The sequence below is a fragment of the Strix aluco genome, chromosome 29, assembly GCF_031877795.1.
Source record: "Strix aluco isolate bStrAlu1 chromosome 29, bStrAlu1.hap1, whole genome shotgun sequence".
NCBI lineage: Eukaryota > Metazoa > Chordata > Aves > Strigiformes > Strigidae > Strix > Strix aluco.
The window spans coordinates 1,112,720-1,130,781 of record NC_133959.1 but is presented as its reverse complement, the minus strand read 5'-3'; the positions used below and the strand labels follow the sequence as shown (position 1 = coordinate 1,130,781).

The window sequence follows — 18,062 nt, the reverse complement described above, 5'->3', positions numbered from 1 at the left end:
TCCTCATCTCCAGTTCCAAAGCCAGGCATAAAAAAAAAAAAAAAAAAAAAAAAAAAATCTGTGTACTGTGGATCTTCCATCTCCACACTTTTTGCATCGATCGCGGTGCAGTGGGTGGGACTTTGGCAGCAGCACGGGCTTTACTGCAACAGGGAAAGGAAAAGGAGAGAAATTACTGGCAGCGCGGGCCACTCCTGTTGGCAAGGCTCTGCAGCCGTTGCAATACTTTATAAGGAAATTTCTTGGACGAAACTGCCTATCCTCATGTTACTGAGGGGTTTTTTGTATTCCGTTGCAGATGCTCTGCAAAGTTATTCTTAGCAGGTATTTTGTATAGAACCAAAAGCTGTCCCCAGCCTGGGGACTATCTGCAGAAACACCAAAACAGATTTGAGATCTGCCGAGGAAATAAAGCATCCCTTCAGGTCAGCGCTACCGAAGCCAAGACCAGGAGAAGCAAAGACAAGTCCCAGAAGATTCAGGTTTAAGAAGCTCCTAGTACAGATGATGCAATACAGTTAAATCAGGCTTTGTCCAACCTCTGGCTATTAACAGTCAGAGCCCTGTTGGAACGCTTCCAAATCCTGCGAATCGATCACATTTCATCATCGGGCTACGGTAACATTCCGACAGGTGGCTTCCAAGGAAAGTTCAAGTTCTTCGTTTGTTTGTACTGGGGGTGCCTGTTTCTTCCAGATCAATGATTTACTGCGCCTGGCACCGTCCCGACCATGTCCTCGTGGTTACACTGAACGTCCAGATTAATAAAAACCTACTTACGTCTAGTTTTTAAAAAGATGAAGAATTCCAACGCTGCTGCCCTGGTGCCTCCAGCCTGGGCTGGAGCTGAACTAAGTTCAGAATTCTATCAAAGGCATTGAGGAATGGGATGAATTGTCTGGGGTTTGGGGCTGGTTTGTTTTTCCCCCAGACGAAGGTTGGTCTGACCTGGGGGACGTGGACTATCCATCTCCATCAAATAGTTACTAACAATAAATCAAGCTGAGGAAAGCACCAGGTAGAAAGCAGAGATGCACTCCAGGTTTAGAAGCAGGGCACCCAAGCTAATTGCTGACTAATCTGGCTCTTACCAGAAACTTTTGCACACACATTTTCCCCGTGGCCTTGTACAGCTGGGAGCATGTGACAGTAACACTGAGTCTCTCTGGACTGGACTGGCAGAAAAGCTGAATTCTAAGGAAAAAACAGCTCACGTATTAGCTCCTGTGTACACAGAGCGGAGAAGGAGAAACCCAAAACAGAGGAGATTTCTCCAGTCCAAGCTGCCATCAAGACGTTAAAAAAAGCAACTTTCCTTTCAGATTTTTAACTGAAATAGCCGAGTGCCTAATAAGCAAACTGCAACTGCCTTTACTCAATCAAATGGCATTTGGGGATTCCAGATTAATTCCAGTGAACTACAGCAACAAGCAACTGAAAGTTGCCAATATCCATTTTATTTGAATAAGTATGAACAAGATGTAAAATGCCAAAGGGTGGGGGCTGTATGTACAACTAATAAAGGTGTCTGGTAGCTTAAGTGATCTGGAGACAGTTCTGGGATTCAGAATTTAAACAAATACTAAACAAATGAGCTGGTGCAGAGGAGCAGAGGAATGCTGGCCTCAGGGCTGAGGAATGCAAGCCTGTCCAGACGGCAGCGAGAGAGCAGCTGTATGTGCACCCGGAGCTGGGATGGGAAACCAGCTGGAAATATGTAAAGTTAGTGCTGTTTAGGCACTTTTACATATATCTATACTTAGAAAAAGTAGATAAAGAACAAGCAAGCCTGTTTAATGACAATATGCCTATGCAACTCTGTTCCGCAACTTGAAAGCACAAATTCAACGAGATCCAGATAAGAAGAGATCGAGGGTTTTCACACTAGAAAGTTGGAAATCAATTACAGAAACAATTGACAGCTGGATTATTCACCTAAATCCCCTGCACCCTCTCAGCGATTTGCATTTCAAACAGACCGAATTTCACAGCAGGACAGATCGTTTCCCCATCTTGTCTACAAGTTCACACAGGACTGAATTGTTCTTCCAGTTAGCCCACAACCAGGGCTTCCTATCTCACCAGAAAATAAAAGGTTTAGTTTAAAAATCACAGTAAGCATTTTTGCACATCGATAGAAAAGTGCTTAGGCAGCTCTAAACTTCAAAGAATTTCTTACAAGCCAGACAAACCTGGTTTAGGCACAGACCAGCTCTGAGGCTCACTGACTGTGATACCGTGAGCAGTGCTAGAGCACAATGGTTCTCTAAAAAAAGAAAAAACCAAAACACTACCAAATTCAATATTTATATGACCTGCACAATAGATGCCACATTACCATCTCACTAAACAGTGATGGGTAACATCTTGCATGTCCCTCAGCATCTCGCACGCCCAAATGTCAGGTTTGCTCAGTCACGTGTGACTAACTCGGTCAGCTCCCGGGCCGGCAGATGACAACGTGGAGCACCTCCGGGTTGCATACAATACTGTCAAACAATGAAACCTCAGCTCTGCAGCTGCAAACAGCCGTAAGGATATATTTGTGTTTACCCAGAGTTTAGGTGTTCCAAAGGAAAGGCTGATTTAATCATCCTGGCTGTGTGCCAGTTTGGACAGAGCAGCGGCTTGCCCAAACTTCAGGGACCCCCTTTTTCCTTCCCAGATCTCCAAACGCTCCTCAACCACGGCTCTTCCAAAAAACTGAGGTTGTTATCTCGGGCCAAGGAGCAGGAGAATAGGAACGCAGGCTCTGTTTACTGCTAGCTGTTCAGAGGAAAGCCCATGGGGGCTGTCGCTGCTGAAGGTTAGCTCGGTGCGCAGGTGGAGCATGTGGGAGGGCAGGAAGGACAAAAACCAGAGCCAGTAAGAACTGACTCAGCAACGCTCACCCCCTTTCATTATCTCAGATCTTACAGCAGAAATGTTAAGATACGCTTTCAAAATGAGAAGGCGAGCTGGAGATGGTTTATATAATGCTGCTGGAAGCTGGCAGACGTTTCAACTCATGCAAGTCACCAAGAGCACAGATGTATTGGGAAGTTGCAGATGAAAGATCGTATCGCCAGTCATCGACAGTAATTGGGGGCTGCAATAAGCCATTGCGGGGCAGAGCACATTTCAGGGAACCCCAGCGCAGGAGGAGCCTTCCCACGCAGGAAGGGATGGGGTCACGGCACACATGACGGGAAGGGAGAGTCCCACCCAGCACCGTGAGGGCAAAGGACAAAACTCCTGCTCCTGGCTATCAACACCAGCCCGAACACCAGCTCTGCAGACACCACAGCCTACAGCCTGTTATTGTTTCCCCTGAAAACAGCTTTAAAAATTCTTTACAGAATTAACTATGCCCCAAAACAAATAACACTCAGTAAAACAGGAGTAATGTTGCAACTTAAGAAATACAAATGGTTTTCCTCTTTTAGGTAAGGACTAGAAACATCAAAGCTGGCAGCTGCTGGTATAAATAGACGGGCCACCAGGGCTGGCTGAAGGGCCACCATGGAGAAAACTGACAAAACCCCCGCTGTACTTGTTTTTCCATTATCTAATATTAGGCCATGTAGGTATTTATGAACCATTCTGCAGTGCATTCAAGCTAATTCCCAGAAAATCATGTGCCTGCGCAGCGAATTCGAGATGAGGAAGCTTTCCAATGTTTTCTCGAGAAGAGATGTGATCACCATGCAGTACGAACAGCACTTTGAAAACCTGCCTTGTTGGTTGGCTGCCATACACTGACCCAACGAGCGTCTTATTAAGCTTCCAGTCATCTCTTCCCAGCTATTTGTGTCAAACCGTGTGCTCTGAGGCTTGAAGAGTCTAAAGCAACTTCAGACTGGGGGCAGAAGGACAGATAATAGTTACAGAACCACATTATAAAACATTTGAAGAAATACTACGTGCTCAGAAATTAGGGCTGATATAACAAGTACGTGACAAGAGCCTCTCTGGTCTACAGCTGCAAGGATAAGTCAGTAGTCATCAGGCCTGAAAGGCTCATTTAATTTCTCTGGTAAAAAAGAAAGAGTAAAAATGCCACAGACATTTCCAGCCACTTTGGACAATCAGTCGTGATCAATCCCCACCTCCTCCAGCCCAGGAGCGAAGGGCATGAGTCAGACGAGCCGCTGAACAGGGCAACACCTCCGTCCCAATCTGACAGCCCCATGGGCAAAGGCACTGGGTCACTGCACTCTCCAACCCTTCTCTTCCCCAGGAAGTACACTTGGAGTGCTCAGAAAGCAAAAAAATGTGTTCTGTTTACTAGAATCCCTGCAGAAGCCTGCATGGACAGGCTGCAGTGCCGGGGACAAGAGCTCCTGGCCATTAAGTTCCTTATTTGAACACTCTTTATGCAGCCTGCCTCTTCCTACTGCTCCATCTCTGGGCAACTGCTCCGGGCAAAAAGCACTGATTTGCTGTCTTCAAGGAAAAAAATCATGCCTAGAGGGGAAGGCAGCTGAAAGCTACCCAAAAGCCTCGCTGCAAATTTTTGTGTGAAACAGCACCTTATTTAGACAATTTGAAAAATGTTACAGAGGGACACTATGGCTGAGAATTTGCATAATGGGCGTCTACATCTTGCTTACCTAACAGGAGAAAAATCCTGTCTGTCAGTAAGTCTAGACTGTGGTGTTGAATCCAGGGGACCGAGGAATCTCCCAGCCAGAAATAACAGCCGGCGCAGGGCAGGGTGCTGCCATCTGCCGACACCCACCGCGGCGGCAGGAACCTCGCTTGTTGTAGGCATCTCTGGAGCAGAACTGCTCTGCAGAGCTGGGCTCAGCAGGAAGAGGAGCGAGAAAAGCCATCCTCCTCCTCGTCACAAAGCCTAAACTGACTCTTCCAAGCGCTCCAGGGAGAGCTGCGAGGACTCGTGTGCCCTGCGGCGGCTGCTGCTCTGTGCTGGCGGCACCGCGCTGTTCGCTGCGGCTGCACTTAAAGCAACGGCAGCGTGACAGTCTCTCTGATTAAAATGCATATACATTATTTAATACTAACAGGCCTCAGCATAACAGCAGCTTTCAAATTTAAACTACTCCAAAGGCTTAGGTGGCTTAACAGAGACCTCTGCAGTTCAGACCGGCTCACTGCAGGCAGTGACAGATGCAGTTTTTCCCACCAAACCGGGTTTTAGAGGCTCAGGTACCCAAAAGGCACTAAGGTGTGTATTTAGCCACCATTTCCACCTCCAGAAGCCTCTGCGACACACACGGACACGCAACCACTGGCTCTGGGGTCCCAGAGATGTCAGCTCATCCGAGCGACTGCAGCACAACAGCCACCGTTCATCATCTGCCCAACTTCTCCTCCAGCCCCAAAGCAGCATCAGCCTGAGCCGCCTCTCCCCACAGCCCCAGCGGGGACATCACACGCCTCCCGAAAACGGGGAGGTTTGAAACACGCGCTCAGCCTCCTGCCCCGTCAATTCCAACGGGGACACTAATAGAAGCAAGCGACGCTCCTCCTCTTCTTTGAAATACAGCACCCTTGATCTAAAGATAATCCATCTCTAGGACAACAGAGCTATGTGAGCAAGATACTCTATTCTCAGCTATGGGTTAGTCATCTCACCAAGCTTAAGTTCCTTTACCTTGCCGGTATTTCACACATGGGACAGGAAATATAGGATTTCACAAAAGGACTGCTGATGCACGACGGGACTTCTGAGGCTCCACAGAAAGCGCTCGTGCCAAGGATTACACTACGAAGACGGAGGTGACCAGAGAAAGGGACACCAACACCCGTGTACCGCAGTCCGTGTCCCCTGTGAAATTTCCAGCTATTGAGTGTTCCAAGTAGCAATAGATATCATTTCTTTAAAGCCTCCTAAGAATTATTTCATACAAGCAGCTGCACTTATAAGTCAGCATCTGGTGACCAGCAGGGAAACGACGGACAAATGGGATGTGGTTAGACCCAACTGCATCGCGTCACGCGCGGTGTCGCAGAACTGCCACCCGCACGGCAGACCAGAGTCGAGAGCTCGGAAGAAAGAGATACGTGAAGCCAAGGAGCTGTGAAAAACTGCAGAAGCTATTTTGGAAAAGGAAGCAGTGGAAATAGGCTGGTAAAATGCTGTTTCTAGGAAGTCGGTGCAGACCGAACACCAAGCTTAATCTCACCATCATCTCCCTCAAGCACACTGGAGTTCACTTGTTCAGCGTGGCCCGTCTCCTTTATGCAGTGCGGCTTATTAGGAGGTGAACTATAGCTGCAGGCATCATTCCAAAATCAAATTTAAATATTGTATTTGGGGGCACACAGGGAAAGTATCAACAAATTGGAAGAACTAGCCTAAAACTTTCAGGACAGTACTATTGATTTATTCTGTGCTCTGAGATCACACGGGCTCTAGGGCAATTTAAAACAGCACGACTGATATTTAACTTATTTCTTCTATGGAAAAGTCATGAGGCTTTAATCACCATGCTGCTTCATTAACTGGAGATTACTAATTACAGGGTTTGTTAGTCAGCACTACCAGACAATGTTCTAGTGTTGATTATTTGTATAGGGAAGATTGGAACCGATGATTTAATAATTTTAATGGAATACAAGGTGATTTGCAAGAACTGTCCTCAGCAGAACGGACAAAAATCATTACGGTTGTCACGCACTTCCAGAAAGTAGCATCTTCAGTGGGATCAATGTGAAGCCAAAGATGAGGGAGAACAGCACAGGACAAGTGAGGCACACACCTTAAATCACGTGTGGCATCTCCTGCCTCTACCCTCGACCACTCTGCTTAGAGGGCTGGGAGAAGACAGGACATTTGCAGCATCTAATATTCCAGCACTGAGCAAAACCGCTATTACACAGGATGAAAAAGCCATCATCTGCAGCACCTCCTGCTCGTCTGCTGCTGGTTAACACACACAGACGTTCCAGCAAAAGCCAGATAAAAAAGGCAACTGAACATCATCCAGCTACAGCAGCTAAAGCCTGCTGCTTCCCTTGGCTCCCAGCGAGAACAAAGGCTCCCACACACCCCTCACGCCTTCTGACTAAGAGGGACATGTCTTCTTTGGAATCTATAGATCTTCTTCCCTAATTAAGGAGGTGGATTACTGTTACATAACAAGCAGAACATTGTTCCACGTGGGCAGCGAGTAATCACCAGCCTTTGTCTCCGACCAGCAGGAGCACGAAGAGTCAAACAGCTAACGCTCTTGGGCAAACACCACAACGGTCTGAACTGCTGCGGCGTTTTCCCTGTAGCAGGTAAAGCTTAAACCATCAGTGGAAAGTAAATTAATAATGAAACGATACTGCAAGTTTCACAAGGGTCGAGTTCTTCTCGCTCACCTTCTTACTGCAGCGGAGCAGTTTCGGCTACTGTCTCGTAGGGCGCGTGGCTGCCGGGGATCCCGGTTGGGTTCCTTCTGGAAAGGAAACGGGAATTCAGGAGATCCGTCACTGATACACTGAACAGATGGTGCATTATTAACGAAGTTATAATTTGAAATAATAGATTTTACTCCATTGACTGCAGTTTCACTGTAGCAATATTTACCTCAATAATTAGTGCAATAAGTTTGGGCGCTGCGTTCGCTGCCGTCGTCTGGTTTTACTGACAGCAGTTTTCCTCACCAAGAACTCAATGTCCCAGGTATGTTTTGAAACAAACAGTGATTTGTTTGAATTTTGTAGTGTTTCCAAGCACATCTTTATTTTGTTGCACACAACAGACACAGGCATTGACAGGCAACCCATTTTCATTTGTTTTTATAAATAACACGCATGACCTGGAGGTCACGCTGGGTATTTCAGACACTGAACGTGAATGTGTGGCATCAGACTTCAACTGCTGGATGAGAGTTCACTTAAATATCCTGCTCTAGATTTCACTGCAGTCTAACTACTGGACTACAGGCAACAGATGTTGAGCTTAAGCCCCCCCGTGGTGGCAGAGGCGTTTGCACCTTTGTATTTTTGGGGGGAACGCTGCAGAGGAGTGTTTTAGCAAAGAAGCCAGCAGAGTCCTGTGGCTAAACACATACTGCCAAGCTTAGTTTTCAAGAAACAAGCACCAAAAAAAAAAAAAAAAAGGTCTAGCAATAAGCTGTCCTGAAGAAAGCATTAAAAACACCCTGAGAAAAACCAAGGCATGTTTAGCTTTCTCACACGCGGGGATGCGCCCGCCACAGCACGTTACCCGGCTCCGCAGGCTTCCTGCCTACCAGGAAGGCATTGCTCAACCCTCCTCCGGTCAGCCCAGCTCACCCGCTGAAGTCAACGCTCCTGTGAGCGAGCGCTATGGATTAATTCCAAGAATCCATCTGAGCTGAAATCCAACCCCGCTTGTTTTCTCCACTTACTGTCTGAACACAAACAATTTTTTTTTTTTTTTTTTTTTTAGAAGGAGTAAAACCCACGTCATTTACTCTCCACTGGGTTTCAGGCCATGGCTTGCCTTGCCCCTTTCACCTCCATCTTCCTCAGATTTCAGTAAATCAAAGGGTAAGGAATAGCTCTCTTGCCAAAACAATAATTTTAAAATCAATATTTAATTATTTTTTTTTTTAGACTAGCAATTCTCACAAATACCATATTCCAAACAAGAGCGGCGAAGGCCAGCTCTCCACACAAATACGAAGGTGAGAGCAAGAGAAAAAGCCTTACTATGAAACAGAAGAACTTGCGTTCGGTTAGGAGACCAAAAGACCAAAAAGGAGCACGGGGTAAAGGCGTAAACACTTCAGACACCGAGCAAACAGCACAAGGTTTGCGATCAGCCTCCACACAGCTCCCAGCCCACCCGCACCCACACACCCCTCCAGGGTCTGAAAGCCACTTGCTGCTTCCTCACACTGCCCCTGCTCGAGGGGAGATTTCCACAGCCCAGCGAGGCTCTGGCCAGAGCAGAGCAGAGCAGGTGGAGAGGAGCCTGCGCCTTCCTCCCAGCCCGAAATAGCACGTGCCAAAGCTGGGGCCTTGCTCAGCACCATCGCTCCTGCTCAAGCAGCACGGGCCTGCCTGATCCCCGGCAGAATTCAGGAATAAACCCAAAGGGACTGAAATTCGGGGGATTTTGTTGATGAAGCGGCCCAGCCCTCTCAGAATACGGTATGGGAGAGAGGACTGCGGAGCTGAAAAACCTGAGGGGTCCCGCAGGTAAGAAAGGCCACCAGGAACACGGAAAAACAAGCTCCCAGGAGCAGCGGGCCCCGGGGGCCCCTCGCTCTGCCTCCGAGGAGGCGCTTCCAGCGCACGGAGACGCAGCTCTGCCTCTCCCTGCAGCCCAGGTTAACAAGCTGCTACACAAAAGGGGTGCAATGAGCACTCTGGAGGAATTTTGGCCCTCAGGAAGTCAATACGCTCTTCAGCCCTTCCCACACAGGATGGCGTGCCTTTCCCAACGGAAATAAATTACCATTACTTTCCCAATATCTTGCTAATTGCTGAAAAAGATGAATTTGCCCCCATAAATCACAGGCTGCGCTGAGCCAGCCTTCAGCTGCAATCCCCACTCCGTTGCCTCCCAACTCTTCCAGCTATACGTGATTTCATAGCATGAAAAAATAATTACGGCTTCTAAATTGCAAACAGATTTAAATAGCAAGCAGCTTGGCCCCGTGAAGTATGTGCAGTTGTTTAAGTGCCTCTGGTGCTCTGTAAGAGCTGATAAATGCCAAGCTGCTACAGGAATCAGTCACCACCTCCAAGCTGCAGGAGAGCGCTCGACGCCTCGTTCAGAGACAAGACACCCAAAACCAAATCTACCTTTTGACTCAATGAAGTCTTGAAGCTGTAACTGAAGTGAAAACCTGAAATGACAGTACACACATTCTTAATTTTTATTTGTATTGTTCTTCCTTGAACACTGTCAGTGCACCTGTCTTGACTGCTTTTTCTTTCCTTTTGTTTTAACAACACGGAGCCTTCTGGGCTGCCAATTTTAATTGATTTTTTTTTTTTAAATCCGTCACCATTTTAAGAGCTGTTTAGGTTTTCTGCAGGCACTATTTCAGGAGTATTCCAGAACCACAGCAGAAGTCTCTGCAGCTGAAGGCAGTCCTTGAGCAGCTCCCATGCCGAAGGTGGGAATAACACCTCCACCACCCCCCTCCCTGTGACACACACTAGAATTCTGACAAGGACGTTTAACCCCCCAGCATCCCAGCCAGCCCAGCTCTGCAGTACTGGTTTCTGGCCTCTCCAAAGCGAGCTGGGCAGGAGACGTGCCCGTAGGCAGGCCCCGTGCTGGAAGGCTGTTAGGCTGGAGTCAAACTAACATGGGCCAGCACTGCTGCAGGAGCAGCCTCTTGCCTGGGCTCCTCCCAGCTTCCCTCTCCCCCAGTTTGCCACCAGTACCAGCTCTGCAGACACCCCAAACTGTGCCTGATGAACAACCCCAGCGTTTCTCCTGCACAGACTTTTGAACTGGAAGTTAATACACAAGGAACAGTTTGCAGCAGGGAAAAAAACAACCCAACAACTTTCCAGATGAACACAATACCATCTTTGGCTTTCCGCAGAAACGAGCCTTTTGTTTACAGGCTTGCAGAATCTGACTCCAGGGGCTGGTCTGTTCTTGCTCAAAGAGGGAAAACAAGCCTGACCTCAGTGTGCTGGAATAAACTCTGCCCCCTCCTTCCTTCCACGCTTCTCCCAGTGCAAAGGTAAAGAACATGATATCCAGCAGCGTGACCGAGCTCGCGGGACGAAGCGTGACCGCACATACTCCTGTTTACCGACATCGAAAACAAGAGCGCTAGAGCCAAGGAGGTAAACTGGCCACGGTCCTGCTGCCTCGTCGGGCTACGCCGGCCGGCGCTTCCCGGCTGGCCAAAGGTCTCGTCAGTAAATCAGCTGGCCCGCGGCGGGGCGAGCGCAGCGCTGGCTGTTCCGCACAGCCCTCTCCGTGCGTGGCCAGCCGCGCTCCCCCAGCTCCCCCTCGAACCATTTCCTACCCGGGCGATAAGCAGGCTGCAATTTCCTCCAGGCGGATATTGCACACCAGCACTTGCTGGCAACAAGGCCTCAACAAAGAACCTAAAAGTCGTCGTGCAAGACTCGGAGCAGCTCTACCACTCTCATTAGAAACAGCCACTCGTCAGGGGAATTTGTCACACCAACAGGTTTGGAAAAAACCCCCTTGTTGTCTTTGGACCTTCCTGACCTATGCCCTGTTTACGGTGCTGGCCAGAACCCCTTGCTCAACCTGGCTCTGCGACCGTGCAAGCGGCTCGCAAGTACCAACACTCTAACAGATACCTTGAAGTGGGTGTGGGCAGCAAGGAGGGGAATTCCTTTCCCAACTAACTGGAAGCAGCAACAGTTGGTAATGCAAAGCATCTCGCAGGGCCGGAGCCTGCAGCTGCCAATGTTCCCTCAAAGTCAGGGCAAGGCTGGAAGGAAGCCAGATCCTCCGTTCCAGCCCACCAGCAGCCCCGTGGTGCCAGGAACCCCGTGGGAGGCAGTTTCTGCAGAAGAGCCTTTCCACGAGGACCAGCCAAGCTCACCGGCAGGAGGAACTTGCTATACTTCCCTCGGACACTCCAAGATCCGGCAGATCGTGGAGTGGGCAGGAGGCCGATGCTATCAACTATTCCAACTGTGGTTATATTCCAACATCAGAAGGACACAGGCCTGTTAGAGCGGGGCCAGAGGAGGCCACGAAGATGCTCGGGGGGCTGGAGCACCCCCCTGTGAGGACAGGCTGAGAGAGTTGGGGGGGTTCAGCTGGAGAAGAGAAGGCTCCGGGGAGACCTTAGAGCGGCCTCCCAGGACTGAAAGGGGCTACAGGAAAGGGGGGAGGTCCCATGCTAGGGATAGGACAAGGGGTAATGGTTTTAAACTGAAAAAGGGCAGATTTACATGAGATACAAGGAAGAAATTCTTCCCTGTGAGGGTAGGGAGACCCTGGCACAGGTTGCCCAGAGAAGCTGTGGCTGCCCCCTCCCTGGAAGGGTTCAAGGCCAGGTTGGACGGGGCTTTGGGCAACCTGGGCTAGTGGAAAGTGTCCCTGCCCGGGGCAGGGGGTGGCACTGCATGGCCTTTAAGATCCCTTCCAACCCAAACCAGTCTGTGATTAATAAAACATTCTATGAAAAGATCAGAGAGAACTTAGGAATACAAGATTCAAAACCTCATCCTTCTGTAGCAGGTGACTGCTGATTGTGCTACCAGTCCTTAAAATTTTTAAAGAATGCTTCAATACATGAAAAAGCGTAAACGTGAAAGACGCTGCATTCATACAGTGAACGAGACACCAACCCTACCACCTTTGCAAATGAAGGTTGATGTGTAATGTTCTTGACAAACTGACTCGGGGTGTTAAAGTAAGAACTAGAAAAAAACTGCATTTACACGGGCTCCGAAGAGTAACTGCAGCCTGCGGTCTGCTCATTTTGCTGTCGGAATTCAAACATTTTGAGCACTAAAGAGCCCGTGCATTTTAGAAAAAAAAAAACAACCAGAGCCAGTCAGCATCCCATTCCCGAGGGGAGCCCTGCTCCGCTCCGCGCCGTGTGCTCCCGGGACAGAGCTCTGGCCTCCCCGGCCCAGCGGACGACGCGACCTCGTTCAGCGCCGTTGGGTAACGCAGAACGGCTCATGGGAAACGAAGCTGTCAAATGGCAAAAGGCTCCTTTTCAGATGCCTGGTGGATCCCTAATCAAGCAACGTGGGAACTGTTACATGCCGTACCACAGGGCTAAATTAAAGCATTACTGGCAGGTACTGCTGACCGACAGATAACGAACCGACACCGAGGTGCATCAGCACGAGACTGTGATTCAGAGCAGCGCTGCAATTAAGCAGTGCTGCAATGACACGAGGTAACGACCTGCTGGGCCGCGTGGCGCGTCTCCTCACTGCGGGCAGGCAGGGCGCAGACCCAGGCCAGAAGTTCAGGTTCCCCCAGTGCTGACGTTAGTGAAGTTAAAGGGAGAGAAACGTGTTACTGAAGGTGAAGTTGCTCAGATCACACTCGAAATTAAATAACCTTAATGGGATAAGCAATGGCAGCTTTAATTCTGCTACTTAGTACTCTAATAATAGGCAAAAGAGCTTGGTCCAGAGGTAGGCTTTGTCATATCTCTAAAAATATGGGTCTATAAATAGTAAATCATTATCAAACAACTGCATCTGGACAACCAACACAAAATAGCCACGGTAAAGGGAGAGCCTGTAAAGTTTAACTTTTTCCCATTAATTCCTCCAAGGGATGAGCAGATTCTTTTTCCCTTGTCCACAGAGCTCCTGCCATTTTCCAGCACACAGCCCAGGATTTTTGCTAAGTAACAGCTGCCACAGCCAGCGCACATTTGCTTTTGGAAGCAAATCGCTAATTGTGAAGTTGCTAGGAAGTCTGTTCTGGCAACTTGCTCTGGAACATTTTTTAAGTCCTAAAAAGGGAAGGCTTGGAGGAGAGGCGAGCAAAAAGGGCCTTCCCTTCATCCCGCAGTGCTTGACACCTCAAGGGATCTATGCTTCAAGCTCAAAGGCCGCAGAAACCATTTGACAGGACCCCTGCTACTCCACTTGTCACTTTAAAGCCCCTCCAGAAGCAGAGTCTGACCAGCAGCTGCTCCCCTAAAGCTCAGCTCCTGCGGGGTCCTGGAGCAGAGCAAGGGGCAGCGTTGCAGCAGCTGCACGAGCACAGAGCAGAGCCCAGCACCACGCACAAAGGCATCTACGCGTGAGCTGTTTCACGGGGCGGGGGGAAGGTGCAGCTCCAGACCACAGAGCCTGGTAAAAATAAAGAGTAATTCATAACTGAAGTGTGAAATGCCTCAAACACTCGTCGATCTCAGGAAAAGGAGCAGAGGTGAGCACGGAGGGGTGGCACGGAGCAGCACAGCGTGGGACTCCAGCGCCCGGCCAGCCTGCAGCCAGCGGAGCGCGCTCCGAGCAGTCCGGGGGTGCTCAGAGGGACGGTTACTGCACGATCGTGCATTCCTGCTCAGGCTTTGTTTTTCCTCTAAGCAAAAGAGGAAAAAGTTTAAAATAAACCTTGCAGACAGCAGCATTCCATTTGCAAGAGTTCATTCTTTGAAGAAATGGGACAAACCAATTCCTCAGTAAATATTTGGGGTCACAACTCTTCTCAGCAGTATCACGCTAAACACTTCCAAGGTTTTCGAGAGCCAGTAATACACTCAGGACAGCAGTCCATGGAAATAACAGGACTTATTTCAGCCGTAACAAAGCTATTTTTAAAAGTTTTACTTATGGGATGCCAATTTCCTTAAGCTGTTTGGAAAATTAAATTTAAAAATGTACAAACACTAATGGAACAAAAATGTGCTATAGCAACAGCCTTCTTTTGCTAGGAGATACGCTAGATACGTTTCTGGACTTTCCAACTTACTTTCATCCAAAAAATCACCTTTTCCTCCTTTTAGAGGACAGATTAAGAATAGCAGTAAGAAAATCTGTATGTCTGCAGCAAAAAACGTTTAAAGTTTATTCCTAAAAAAAATCTTCCAGTTTTAGCAAATGCCTCCAGCTGTTATAAACAGATCAAACCAGTGACAATACACTTCTTTACGGATGCTTAGGTTTAACATAATTAGATTAGCTCAGTGCCTCTGCCAGGCAAATAAGCAATACAAGAAGTTCTTTTATGTCCCTGACAGCCTCCTAAAAATTGGAGGAATTTTAAAACGTACACCAACCTAACAACTGCTTGAAACAGGAAGAGGAGGTGAAAGAGTATCCAGCTGAAGCAGCAAGGGAGAATTCATTACACTGTAAATACCAGAGTGGAACACAGATGGGATGCTGAGGTTTATAATTCTTAAAGTGCCATTATAAAAGTGAACAGGCATTTGCTTTTAAATATTATGACAAGCAGCTGAACGGCATAAAGTATAGCTGTTTTCATAGGCTGCACCGACAATTCAGCAACTGTTCCAGTAAAACAAATACTAAACATCAACAGGCTATTGACTTCAAATCACAAAAAAAAAAAAAAACCCACACCAAAAAAAAAATAACGACAAACTAACATTGCTTCCAAGCTAGCAATAAAGCACTCCCCAGGGAGGGGATCGTCCCCCCTTTCCTACCAGATGGGTAAAGTTCACTTCATCCTGCCATTACAGAAGGGGAAGGAGAAAAATGTCTCGAGGAAGGATTTTGGAGCAAGGTTAATAGTTTTGTTTTAAATGTGGATGTTTCTCCTGGGATACGTTTTTCTCTCAAAGCAACTTTTGAGGTTATTTCAATGTACTTTCATGTTATACAAGCGCCCTATCTTCTAGGGGCTATCAAGCAATTTTATACAGTCAATTAATAAAAAAACCAAAACGCCTTAATGAACCCCTGGGAAACAGGCTGCTCCTGGCAGATCAGCGATTACGAGGCCAGGGCAGCACCGTTCCTGCAAGACAGAACTTTAAGAACCAGCCAAAAATTGTCAGGATTAAAAACCACTTCCACAATAACAGATGGGTGCTGCGAGAGCCCCGAGTGGCAGCAGAGACCTGCTGGGCATTCACCAGGCAGAGCTGAACGCAGCGAGGGGTCCTGCAAACACAAGCCAAACCTCGCAGGGACAACTCGCTCACAGGCCCTGCTGCAGAAACAGCTTAAAAAGGAAAAAAACCACACTGGGCTGGAGAGAGATGCATGCTTCCATAAAAGTCTGCCTCTTTAGTGAACAAAGATTTGCTTTTGGGATGGAGACTGGCACAAGCATTTCCCGTTCGGTGCCCTAAGGCGAAATATTACAATATAACAACCTCCATTAGTTTTCCTTTTTCTGTTTTTCTCCCCAATTCCTTATGTTTTGAATTAAGTCTCCAGTCGACTCTGACTCACAGCAAAGCTCTACGCTGATCCCACGAACATCGTTCCCCTCTTGGAGGAGACACCAAGTGCAAAAAGTAGGGCAAAATGACGCAAGTGGGACAGACAGGACATTTTTTAGGAAAGTGAGGCAAGAGGAAGCGCAGCCGTATCCCTGCCACAGTCTGGGGAAAGGACCAACAGTCACATGATGACATACAGCTCCTAATACATTTGCTAATGAGTCTGCCAGTCAATTACTCATTTCAAATGGTTTCAAGGACTTAGGCTCTCTCAGCGTTCAGGGGACTAACGCTGCTGCTCAGATGACGAGCAGAAGCTGAGGCGGTGCGGTCCAGCTGCCAGGGCCACACTGCCCTCTCATGGGGACTCCAAAAGCAGCCCCATGGAAGGACGCTGAAGAGCAACACGCTGCTGGCACCTCTGAAAACATAATTTCTGCCCAGGAGAAAAAGTCAGAGGCAACAAGCAACTCTGCTAACGCCCCCCCCGCCCGATAGATCGCTTTGAGGAAGGGCGAGCGCCTTTTGGAAGAGCTGCATTTAAGGTAGGTCAGTTTTGACTAATAACCTTTATAAGTACCTTTATGACATCCTATCAAAACTTAGATCTTTTCACCTGGAATTGTATGGCAGATAAGGCACGGCACAACTCTGTCTACCCTGGAGAGTGTTATAACATCTAAAGAGGGTGATGCTGTGATATGTAATGGTCATCACCTGTAAGCAACGTAATTCAGAAGAACCATTCCAGCTTACAGCCAACGGCTACACGGTGGCGTTCGGCGTGACCTCGGGGCAATTCTAGACACTTACCTTGGTCAAACTCACACTACTTGCCTGGTAAGATATCCCTGCTTTGGGGAGCCAAGGATACAAAGATGGGGAAAAATTAACTGTGAGGCAGGAGAGATGGTTTGGGTGGCTTTGGGGTGCACTGCTGCGTAAACATACCTGCTCGGAGGGTGTTCACAGCAGCTTCTTCAGCACAAAGGCAGATGCGCTCTCTGGCCTGAAAAAGGACAGCTCTCCTAAAAAAGGAAACGGAGGGAGGTTTCAGCAATTAAAACGTTCCTGCAGGGAATGCCTGTTACTCTGAACGTCAGGCTTTGATCCAGCCAGCGGAAGCACCTCACACCTTTTATTTTTTTTTTTCATGTAATGAAGGCAGACATAGTAGCCATATGGCTACAAAGACCCTTTTTACACTGACAGACACAGGCACTATTTTCTCCCTGCTTGAAACCAGCCTAGACTTGGCTATTACAGAACTATTTCAAGTCACCCCACAGGTATGAGGGCCATGTCACACGGACTCAGTGACGCTGACGGCCGGCCAGCTTTCAGGCTGACTCCTGCCACCGAGGCAGAGCACCTGTCTGCGCTCAGTGCAGTTTCAGAGCTGAGTCTGAAGATGGCTCCATCGGCACAGGAGATGCCATCCACGCAAGCCTCCCTATGCACAAGAAAAAAATATCATTAGGCACACAAAGAATGCAGAAATATTCAGAATGCTTAGTCAGCCATCAATCACACGTTATTTGTCATATGCTGACAACAATGATGCTGTGAAGGCAAGGAAGCAGTCACATACATGCATTATATATTTCTAAAGATGTAAGACTGCGATATAGAAGCTACAACAAAAGAAACTAGAGAAAAATAGCCTGAGCAACTCATGGAAGTCAAAAAGAATGACAAAGACAGATTTAACTAAAGAAAGGGAAGAGGAAGGCATATCTGCCGCAGTTCATTTTTTGTTCCTCCCCACAACGATCAAATTAAAAAGCCCACACACTTAAATTAAGTACAAGTTACAGGGGAGCTGGAAATACAGTCATTCAGAATCACTATTTAGGTTGGGAAAATTGCTGCATTATATTCCTTTGTCAAGCAGCAGATAATGAAATCTGCAAAAGAAAAATGTGGAATCTGGACCCATCGTGCAAGAACCAGAAGGAAACAGAGGAAATCCTAGGTATGGGTTTACCAAGCTGGACCTAAGGAGCTCTGGGCCCCATATGCCCTGCTGGGCGGTGTTTAAGTGACAGTGACAGGACACAAAAGTAGCTGTGCAAAGATCCCAGCGCCTCCCCCACGTCCTCACTGCAGCTGCAGCCGTCGCGCTACCTGCACACACACGCAGCCCAACAAGGTTTAGACCTCAACAGGTTTTTGGGGAGGGGTGGGGGGTGTTTTTGTTGTTGGTTTTTTTTGACACAACATAAAAACCAGAACTTGGGGTGGGCATGTGCCCAGGACCCACTTACAGCCCTGCAGTTTACTAATCAACCCTTC

At 48.0% G+C, this 18,062-nt stretch overlaps 1 protein-coding gene and 1 long non-coding RNA gene across 8 annotated transcripts in view; one reads left to right on the top strand and one right to left on the bottom strand.

Moving 5' to 3' along the window:
• The window catches only part of GNG7 (G protein subunit gamma 7), a 77,620-nt gene that overhangs the window by 46,199 nt on the left and 13,359 nt on the right, over positions 1–18,062 (bottom strand). For 2 of the 7 annotated variants that reach the window (XM_074809024.1, XM_074809025.1), the window contains 2 exons: positions 16,719–16,795; positions 7,312–7,388 (listed from right to left, as the gene is read on the bottom strand). The gene's annotated coding sequence lies outside the window, so the exon portion shown is untranslated. Of the gene's footprint in view, positions 1–7,311; positions 7,389–16,714; positions 16,796–18,062 lie in introns of all 7 variants that reach the window. The other 5 variants (XM_074809033.1, XM_074809030.1, XM_074809028.1 and 2 more) reach the window with 4 other exon arrangements.
• LOC141916269 (uncharacterized) lies at positions 10,599–13,728 on the top strand. The gene is made up of 2 exons (XR_012621093.1): positions 10,599–11,087; positions 13,208–13,728. It is a non-coding gene; the product is annotated as an uncharacterized LOC141916269 (long non-coding RNA).